The following is an 11,990-nucleotide window of genomic DNA, read 5'->3' on the forward strand; positions in this document are numbered from 1 at the left end:
GCTTCTCATCAAACTCAATGATAAGCGTTGGATTCGATTTTCTTATTTAGGATTTTCCTAAATAAAACTTTATATGTATCGCCAGTTGACAGACAAAATCACACCAGTATTCGAGAGAAGTAGGTTGATGAAGACTCGGAAAACCCTATGATTGTCACAATTGTCTCATTTGGAAAACATTTCCCAGTGAATTTGGATGTTTTCGATGCCTGTTAGTGGTTCCGTTGTTGTTAAACTTGTTTTCAATTTAGAGCGTGAAAATGTAATTACATGACGGATGTTGTGGATGAAGCAGAAACCCCTGGTCTTATACTTTTTAGTGCCCCCATGTGAATATTTGTCGTTAGTCCACATGGGTAATACAATCACAATCACATAGCTTTATAATATTAAAACTAGCCTATGAACGTGTTGTATAGAAACTCGTTGTTACTTTTAGGTAAAAGAATGGAATATCAATGTCAATGACCGAAAACTTCTAAATTTATTCCTGCTGAATTAGAAAAAAATGAAATGTTGTAACACTTAGCATAACACAAGTTCACCATTGTTCTATCGCCCTTTGAAGCAGTCCTTACTGAACCCTCTGCCTCGCCATTGTAAGCTCATGTTTCACACGTTTTTGCATCCTGATTAAAGATTTTCTTCTGTCTTTAAACCAATGTCTCTGAACACTCCTTCTCTATCCTTTGAGATACTGGTGATTTTTAAGCTGTCGATTTGTTTTCGGATTTATTTGATTCAGTATATTGATTTCACTGACATGTGTTGACATCATATCGTGTATTAATCCTGTGCTTTTTGATGGAGTGTTTGTACTACTGCTTTGAACAGTTTTCTATACAGCCAGATTTTTAAAAAGTTACGTATCACCTGTGAACATTTAAGATGTGCTTGTATACACATAAGCTGTAAAGCACAATGTACTTTAAGACTAGTTTGAAATTTATCAATGAATTACATGTTTTACTTCAACACCCTTTATTAACATTCCACATTGCCTTCATTCTATATTCATTTCAAACACGCTTACGTTCAACATTTTACGGAAGTCAGTAAGGGTCAAGGGGGAAATAATCAGTTGTTATAACGACATATCTTAATCATTATTGCGAGATATTAAGTCCTTAAAACAATATGATTTTTCTACTCGATGATCCTTGCCGGCTTCCGTACGTAACATTACTCGCTGTACATATGATATGACAAAAAGCAATATAAAGATGCCAGTTTTTTAAGGGTTGTGTTAAAGTCAGGACAATACTCGTGATTGACAAGGATACCTTGCCAAACTCAATCGTCGTCTATTCTCCTACTAATTGACATTTTTAAACAATATGATATCCAAAGACGGTAACCAATTTTCCATTTATGTTTAACATTTATCGATTCTTTCAGTCATTTTGTTGTTAATTTTCAGCTTGTAAATCACTAGTTCTTTTGGAATTTCCTTTGTTTTCATTTGCTTTGTTTTGATGGATTTTTTTCAGCGAGTTTTCAATAATTTTTTCTTAGCAAAATGTATGAAAAATCAATGATATTATGTAATGTACATCATTCATTCTGTTAATGTCTGACAAACAACTCCATACTAATGATTCGTCCATTCACTATACTGTTAAAAACAAAATCTAGACACATTATAATACTAGCAACTTATATACAAAAATACGACCACATGTATCTGTTGATTGACGGCGGTACTAGGAGTGCACGTAATACGACATCAGGTCACGCCAGTAATGGGTTTGTATATACTACTTGAGGATTTCATTCTATCTTCACTTTACGATATAACGATGTTTTATTTCCAGATGACAATTAGATATATCAGTTACATTATGATTCTAAACGATGAACAGCTGTGTTGTTATCCTTTTTTGCCTTTTGCGAGTTATAGAGAGAGACATGATATATAATGCTTAACCACAACAGGATGTAGTATTAAGCATTAGTAAAGTGCGGAACAATGGGAAGATGCATTTCTTGTGTAATGTCAATACAATGGATGCAATCTTTCAGCGTCAAAACACAGGATATATTTCTGTTCACTTCAACCATGCGTGATAGATTTTATGCATGACATGTGTTTCAGGAATGTTGTGATGTCTGATATAAGAAAATAACAAGATGTGTTTATAAAGCACTATACCCACGGTTGCAACTCAAAATTCTGAAGTGGGATATAAAAACTGCACTGTGAAATGCATGTTCTGATTGCATATACACTTTGTGAAACACTTATGTCTTTATTGTGATCTGAACTCACACTTATGCACAAAATGTGCATGTATACTTAGATAATGAACAAAACTTCAAATCGTTCAATGTGTGCATCCGTTGTATAGATAATGAACGAAAACTGTGAATTATTAGGAATTTTCTGAGTTCAAGGCACGTTCCTCTTATAGTGCAATAGTTATGGACAAGGTTCAAGGTTAAAACAGACAAAGAAGTATACAAACAGATAGCATAAAAATAATATACCCCCGACCTTTCGATCCGAAGGCATAAAAACATAGTGACTAATCTGTGCGCTGCATTGGTATTCTATCTGCATATTGAAGTTTTTCAGCAATTTAGGTATGCCGCAACATTTGCCTGCATGCCTGCTGATCAAATAAGATTAGAAAACATGGTACAACTTGTCACACTTTGAGTGATAAACATAAACAATGAATAATAATGAACACAAAGTAATGTGATTACACAAACACACTGCCATGTATACATACCCGCATTCACTTTCCTCACAACAACAGAGAGCAGGGATCATAAATCAGTAGATACCAGTGGTACAGAGCGTGCCGTTATCGTTATCTGTAGGCAAGTCACTATTTTGTGTTATAAATATGTCTTACTTGTTAATCAGCGGGTGATAATTTAAATTGCTACGATTTGCATGAATAAATGCTTAATATAAAATCATAGATCACACATATGTTTAGTAAATAAGATACTCATTTATTTTTCTTTCACTTAAAATGATTAAACTGATTAAAATAAAAGGATAGAAGACCCAAAATAGTTTGCAGAAAAGTGATTTTGTCTACAAATAAAAACTTTTTAGTTTAGACAGTGGATTAAATCGACTTCTTTGAAATTATACATTAGAGCTTACTACTTTTGAAAGACGTGTATTAAGAATACATTGTTATGTTATATCAGAAACATATGTAATGTAACTTGATGGTAATGTGTGTGGATTGTAGTACAAAATACTATATTTAACCTGTTCATTGTAGATACTAAGTATAATATAGGGACACTACTCAATATCAAATCTAGGTGAACGTTGTGGATTGTTGATTGTTTAAGTGTTTTGGATATAGAATGGAGTATGATACATTGTTATGCAATATATTCGTATAATTGTTTGAACTTCCAATTTCTTACATATCAAAATGCGTTCGCTAAATATCATCTGTCTAGTGTCAATCTTACTGATAATATTGATATATTGATTTGTGTATATATATCATGGAGTAAAACCTTGTTGGTAATTCGGTCTGCTGTGCTGTCTGACAGATAGAAGCAATACTGTAGCAAGGTGGTAGTGTTAAGGTAGGATTATATATCGATATAAATTTGTCATTTCAATATTTATAACATTATTATAATTATCGAAACCTAGGAGGACTAAACAACTGTATGATGCAATTAAGTTCATTGTTTGGCTTTAATATATTTTATCCAAATTTGTATCAAAACTGCACAGTAATGAAGAAGAAAAACTGTAAAATTAAGGTAATCTATAAACAACTACAACTAAACCCAGGTAGATAGATTAACTGGCAAAGATTTCCGAGTTAAATTTGCAATTATCTATCGATAACTAAACAAGACAGGAATTTGAGAATTTTTACATGACCGGTCACTTCAGTTCAATTGTAGTCACATTGGCATCCACCGATAACCACAGCAAAACGGTACATTTATAGTCAACTTAACACATGTACAGTGTGGCATATTTGCTTGAAAAAATGATATATACTACATCAAACCTTGATATACATCGTGGACAATATGTGAGGAGTGGCAGGGCAATATACTTAATTAAGCGTTAGTGTACAACTGGAGAAGGAAGACACGATGTTCTGCTAAGCCAATGTGTATATTGTAGATTACAAGTATAGAGAGGGAAGGCAACAAGCTACTTACATATTCAGTTGTATAGACTGTTTTTAATATAGATATACATTGTGGAAACGGTGTATTGAGAGGAAAGGCAACAAAGTACAGCAATACTAAGCGTAGATTGTGTTAATGGCACTACCTGTAACTCAGAACTACATTGTGAATAACCTATATTGAATATAAAAGTAAATTATACATTAGGTATATGACAAAAGAGATCACATTGTTATTGGGGAAGATAATACATAGTGTTGATCCGGTCTCTTTAGATGGAAGACGAAACATAACATTTCAATAAGATCAATTTGATGATTAAGTGTAGATGGAAAACAGGATGATACCAGCATTATAATTTTAGATAGTAAGGGCACATTGAAGTGTGGTGTGTTATATTAGGAAAATATAATTAATCGGTATTTCCGTTTATCAATTAATATGATCAGAACCTGTGCCTATCAGATATAAAATACAATACAATGGTCAATTGTAAGCCTAGATAGGGTATACGTACTAAGACACGAACTGGTCACAAAACAATTGCCTTTGTTATCTATATGGCCCAATTAAATGCGGAATGATTATACATTGAACATAGATCATAACGAATATTTAACGTAATGGCAATGCATGTAATCTACAGAGTCAACCAAGCATGTTGCAATATCATAATGGATAAAATGCGGGCAAACTATGAACAAAGCCAGCATATCAGTTTATAGTAGAAAACTGTTTAAACGCTTTCTAAATCGGCCTTCTGTACCTCCATTGTCCCCCAGTCTACTTGGACGTTAAACAGAGAAAAAATAAACCATGGCCTGACTTCAGTGGTGCATTAATACGTAGGGCTGTACGTTCAGGTTTTAGAACCAGACTAACGTCCACCGCTCAAACACTCACGTCAAAACGGTGTATTGGGAACTTATACCTCAATCTTCAAGGTAAGCACTATGTAATGTTATCCCGTTATCTGTTATCAGAACATCTTTTATACGATAATAGTATAAGTGGTAGGTGCTATTATTCTATGTAAATGCGGGAGTGGTTGGGTTTCTTTTTTTTTCTACACTTCTGTTCTTTGTTGTAGTATAGCAAAGGGGAAATATGTAGAAATGTTTCAAACAATTTTCTAAATAGAAAATTTAATTTCATTGATATAGCATACCATTTTGCGATCCTGTGATCGATGTTAAATATACATTTATATAACATTAGTCTCATATTATCTTGTATTATTGTATTATGTGCATTTTCTACTCGTTATTACTTATTTTTAAACAGAAAAATAATTTTAACGATATATATTTTTTAACGAAATAGCTTCTGAAAACGATTGTCTACTTAAAAATAAACATTCTAGAATACGGTATTATATTTCAAAAAGATGAGACGAAGTCAAGGATGCCGATTACGGGTTTGTAGTAAACTTTACAGGACCTAAAATTTAACTTACAAATAGTTAGCAGCTTCATGTTTCTATAAAAAGGCATAACGCTTTGTGTAAATAAGGTTCGAGAGTACGCGGGAAAACATACAAAGTCATAACTGGTTTTGTCGTATCCTTTTTTTCCCGCGGGTTCAACGCTCAGGTCACAGCTAGATAGGCACACCGCATGTCAATATGCTGGTCAATGAGATTTACAGGATGCCTTATGTGTCATGATATCATTACAAAATTCGAGTTTTTTTCATATATATATTAAAAGTATTGGTAACAGGTATGCTCAGTAGAGCTATTATTACGACTATAACGCCAGTACTAGAATTAAACGCAACAAAATATCGTATTGAAATTATGCATCACTGAATGGCAGTAAAATAGCACAATTAAAAAAATCGTGCAAACATAACGCTCATGCTGATTATATATTTTATATTAAGAGACACGTGTCTAATGCACATAAATGCCAGTATGACAGAAAAAAAGAAAGACAAATTAACAGGATGCATGCTGATATAGCATAATCTTATACAACAATGTTATTTCTATGATAGAGTATTTTAGAAATGGCAATATAAAAGTTTTACTAGCACAAAGAATAAACAAATAAAATAGACCGAAAAACAGCGGGAAAAACTAGAAATTGTTGGTCAACAATTTCACAGGCTTTTCATCCATACACAAGATCTTACATAAAGGTCAATCGTTTCCATAAACATCATAGCTAATCGATCAAGCAATTTCTATATTATATATCTAGATTGACAGCTTCATATTATTTGTTTGTGTTACCAGAAAGAGAACTTTGTACATGTGACCTCCTTCCTACAACCGGAAGTTGATATTTGACACAATATTTTCTTACTACTATCAATAGCTATCGAGCGCAATATGTAAATAACCAAACATCATCACCTTATACCTCTTAGCTACTATAAAGAAGCAAATTAAAGATTTTTAGATAATGACCCCTGTGACCTTAAGAGTGGGTCAATATCATTCATACTATCAAAGCTGATAACTAATAAGTGGGACATCTTACATGCAAAATATCAGGACTGTAGACCTTGTGGAACTTTAGAGGAAGTTTTTTTTAAAGTTTGTTACCCATAATAGGATTTTCCAGACCAGGTTTTATTTATATATTCAATAGCAATTGATGACAGTATGATACTGACACAATTTTATCATTATGTGCCTCCGAGTTATTAAGGAAATACCGTTAAAATATTTGACCTTATTGGATACTGTAACCTTGAAAGTCGATCAAGGTCATTTATATCATTGAACTTGATAAGCAATGACCACAGCCTCCTTAGTGTGAAATATCAAGGATCTAGACCTTCTGAAATTCGAGAAGTATTTGTTACACATAATATCGATTTTTAACTTTGACACCTATCGAAAACCAAAAATTGAATTTTCAGATACGATTTTATAAATACATTCAATAGCAGTTGATAACAGTAACCTACAAAATTTCATCATCGTGTCTCTGGGTTTTTGAGAAAATGCTATTGAAAGATTTTGAAATAATTGTATCCTGTAACCTTGAAAATAGGTCATGGTCATTAACATTAACACACTTGATAGCTAATGGCCAGATATTACAATGTATGAAACGTGATGCCATAGACCTTGTGGATCTTGAGAAGAATTTTTCAAACTTTGTAACCCAAAAAGAGTAATTTTCAACTTTGACCACTTTTTTAGACAAGGTTCTTATATAACATTCAATAACAATTGATCAAAGTACGCTCGAGACAAATTCCATTACCATGTTCCTCTATTATATTGAGAAAATGCTATTCAAAGATTTTGACAAAATTGACATCTGTGACCTAAAAATTGGTGATTTATATGATTAAACTTGAAAGGCAATATCCAGAGCATTTCATTTGCAAAATATCTTGCCTGTTGGTCTTGTATAATTTGGAGTTTTTAAAAGTCTGTTCCAGAAAATTTCAAATGTAAACTTTGACCCCTACCGTTCACCGGCAGTTAACATTTTATTTTTAAAAAAGTGTTTCTTGAGAAACATTATCTACAGATATTTTAACACGTTTACAGCCATACGTTTTAGGCATCTAACATGAAGGAAAAAACAATCTTTTTTCTTTTTAAAAGAATTGAGGAGTAGTAAAATCATTCTCTATAAATCTGGTTGCCCTTTGCTATAAATCTGGTTGCCCTTCTCTATAAATCTGGTTGTCCTTTCATATATCTTCTCTAGTTTTCCAGTATCGTATAATACAGCACCCTACTAAAGAGCTGTCGTATGTAGAGGAGTAGTTAAATCATTCTCTATAAATCTGGTTGTCCTTTCATATATCTTCGCTAGTTTTCCAGTATCGTATAATACAGCACCCTACTAGAGGGCTTTAGTATGTATTTAGAATTAGTGATTTTGTAGGTAACAGTCAGTTCGAAGGTTTTTTGCATGTGCTTTATATGTGTAAACAAAATTCAAATCAGAGTCGATGTCAACATCCAGAATTTTAATAGAACTTAAATTTCGTGAGTGGCAATGTTGAAGGAATAATTAGTTTTGTTTTCATGCAGAAACAGGTAGCCAATATATTATCGGGCTTCCGTTACAACTGATCCAATTTCCTGTGCTCTGACTCTCTTTTCCTGCTGTTGTTGACAGGCATACATGGTCATTACTGGTGAATGAGAGTGTACAGTCATTTGCATAATGGTACAGGTTATAAGTTTAATATAAATATCATAAGTTAAAATGTTAAAAATCAGTGGGACACCGATTGACCCGTGGTGTACCCCACTTTGTCAACAGATCCCAGTTCGCTTGAGCATGTCGCTAAATTCGCAGTGAAGTAGCCTGTATCAGAAATCTGATCACCTATCATGTATCACGTGTTTTCACACCGTTTAAATTTTCGTGACTTAAGAAATTGTATGATGATTATAATGATGCATTAACAGATTGAATAATACGGCTTCATTGTGTGTGGCCCAAGTTATCCACATTGATATTTCAAACTTTTTTCCGGCATGAACTGAGTTTTAGGATGTTGTATTGCGGAACGCACAAAATGTATCCCTTTCATCGACGGTAAAAGCAGCTGTTGCCTTTATCTAAATTTAAGTTACTTACACCATTCGACAAAAACATACAGAAAGTGCCAAAGACATTTTCACTTTATGGATATATTAGTAAAATGGGTTTTTTTATCACTCGAAATGAATTGATGTAGGTATTTGAATTGAATTATTAACATAAGCGTGTTTTATACCATTTTGTCAAGACCTGTCCCATTATGTCATATGTCGATCTGATGTCCAATGCAACAACTGAATATTAAGTCATTACTAGTCCACGTGGAGACCTTATCAGTTGCTTGGTTAAATGCAGTACACATGGCAGAATATGACCTACATGTAGTGCAATTGATAGTTATACACTTCAAACAACACCAGCATACAACAGCCTACCTACTTATCTACAGCTGACAGTTACTTCTAGCACTAGCTGAAGGCCATCCTCGCGATACATTGATGAAAACGTAGAAACTATAACACTATAGAAAATACCATACTATAGAAAGTGCGATACAAAAGGCAGAACTTTACTTTAGAAATATTCGATAATATACATAATGCAATACTATAGAAAGTACGATACAAAAGGCAGAACTTTACTATAGAAATATTCGATAATATACATAGTGCAATACTATAGAAAGTACGATACAAAAGGCAGAACTTTACTATAGAAATATTCGATAATATACATAGTGAAATACTATATAAAGTACTTAACTATAGAAACTATGATACTCCAGAAAGTACAATAGAATAGATAGTACGATACTATAGGATATGTGTAGTATGACAGACACTACAATTGGCCAAAAAACGACGATACCACATGACCACACAAAACCTACTGAAATAATAATACTAAATATTTTCCTCAAAACTCCAGGGATAAGGATCAATTTTATCACTGCACAGATCGTTAGTGATCGTAACCGATTGTGCTTGGAGGAGAAAGACACCACTACAAAATTACGAAAACAAACGACCACAAACATACAGACTCATGTTGTACCAAAGGAGCTAGTGTAACAAATATAACGCAAAGTACAGTATCACAGAAACCAATAATCCAATAAAACAAGACGTAGAAATCCTTAGATAACCTTTACCCAACAAAACCTTTCATAAAACTATAACTTTGTGATTATGATTATTAATTCTTCAATGAACGTATTTTAACTACTTATATATTCAATCTGCCCTGTGAGGTTAGCGAAGTGCTGTAGAAAAGGGCCAGTTTCGTAATATACCTGACACTTAATTATTTTGTTTTTGTCATATTAATGTCTCTGGAGTGATTTATTTCATGTCATTTATATCTTATATGTCACTTTTTGATCGTTTGATATCAGTTGAATGTCACATAAAATATATCTCATATGTAGATGAAGTGGTGAACTACTCACAACAAAATGGACAAACACATGATGACATTTATCTCTAAGATAAATATCTATTTACGTTTGTTTTATCTTCTGGCAAAATAAATCCGAAATATTATTTTATATCAACATTGCTAAGAAAAATATTACTTAATTTTTTAAACCTTAAACTGATTTATCCATTTATATATATATATACATATATATTTCTTCATCTTTAGCTGTTATAGATACATATTTATACTTATCAAATTATATCAATATGTACATGTTTAATATTTGAAGAGGCCGCCAGGGTTGATTAACCGTTTCGCACCGTTTTCCTCTCATGGGAAGGCTTGCATCATCAATTATCTACCATTCCATTTGCACAATTATGTATATAAATCACGATATAGATTGAAATATATGAATACACCAATCGATAGATAGATTTATGTTTAACCTAAACATACATAACATATAGCCTGACATGTTGCACACACAACCAGTATTACATGTTCTACTTGTGAGAGGAAGAGTGATTTCAGATGTAGGATCAAATTTTCATTGAAGTATTTGAGTTAAAAGATTCATTTCTTTGTTATACATGTGCCTGTTTTACAAACTGATATAAGAATTCTATACATTGTATTTAAAAGCAAAAGAAAAAAAAACCAACAAAAAATATATTGGTGTCGTTTTTATGTGGATAAAACATTTAAGTTTAAATTTGGCATTATATCTTTGTTTGCGTACACGAATAAGGTGTAACATTATCTGTTGTTTAGAACCTAGCACCCGAAATAAACAATACAATGTTTTCAAACCTGAGGCTTATTTTACATCGACAAAAATACATCTTAAAAACGTCTTCATGTTTGGTTACACATAATTAAGATAAGGACACTTAATATAGAAAAGGACTCAAAAATCGCACAAGGTATTTTTGGAAGTCCCTGTCAAACTCTGCATAGGGAACCAAAATAGTCAATTTATCTTTAAAATATCATTATGGTATACGAAGTGCAAGAATTATGAATATTCATAAAGTTTTCATTTGACAGTATCTGTCTTGGAATGGAAATCAACCACTCCTTGACGGAGAAGGAAAGTGAACATGTGTGGTTCACGTGAAGAACACGTGTCAAGGATGTGAACACTGTCGAGATATGTCGCTATTTAAAACATGAATTATCAATGGGAATGGCTAATTGTGACCTGGTTTACAAACACAGTAGTTTATGCCAACCTTCTGGTTGAAAAACGTTTTGTGTGTACTAAGCCATAAGACATTAGACCTAATCATGTTTTTATTATTTACAATATGCTCGCTTTTTCCAAATCTGTGTTACAATCATGTAAAGCCCGCGGTGTATCTTCTAAGACACAATTGACTTTCTTTTAATCTGTTGTCTGAACATCTTAAGTTGTTGAAGTTGAAAATCAAAAATGTTTTTTTTTTAAAAAAGTGTGAAATCTGAATAATTCCAAGTTTTTTCATACCATCGACATGTAAACGAGAGAATGCTGAGAGAATGTGAGCATACCAGATATACTAATATGATAAGCAAGTGGAAGGTTGTTACATTTTAAGGGCTAAATTAACGACCTGTACATTGACATGTTTTCTTTGTAATTTGATCAAATGAAGGTGGAAACCAAGTGTCCAGGTTTAACACAAAAGGTTTACAAATGGAAGAACCTATAAATGTTTACTGAGGAGTAGACCGAATGTAACAAAACCAGAAATGTTTATCTACTAAATTAGGTTCAAAGTAGCTTCACTGAAGCACTGTGTTGATACAGCTATCATTTCTTCGTCAATTGTACGTCTCGATGAGAATGAAGAGTGTCGTTCTAGCGTGAGTAGTTATTACGTCATAACCCTAAAGGATAAAATTGTGTTGTCCATTTCACCTTGCACCAACAATATAGTTACGTGGTGCTCTAAGATAACACTTTCTAATAGTTGCATGTCTGTCTTACAA

This window comes from Ylistrum balloti, unplaced genomic scaffold (assembly GCF_031769215.1).
Source record: "Ylistrum balloti isolate Yb309-2 unplaced genomic scaffold, AGI_CSIRO_Ybal_v1 Utg370856, whole genome shotgun sequence".
Classification (NCBI taxonomy): Eukaryota; Metazoa; Mollusca; class Bivalvia; order Pectinida; family Pectinidae; genus Ylistrum; species Ylistrum balloti.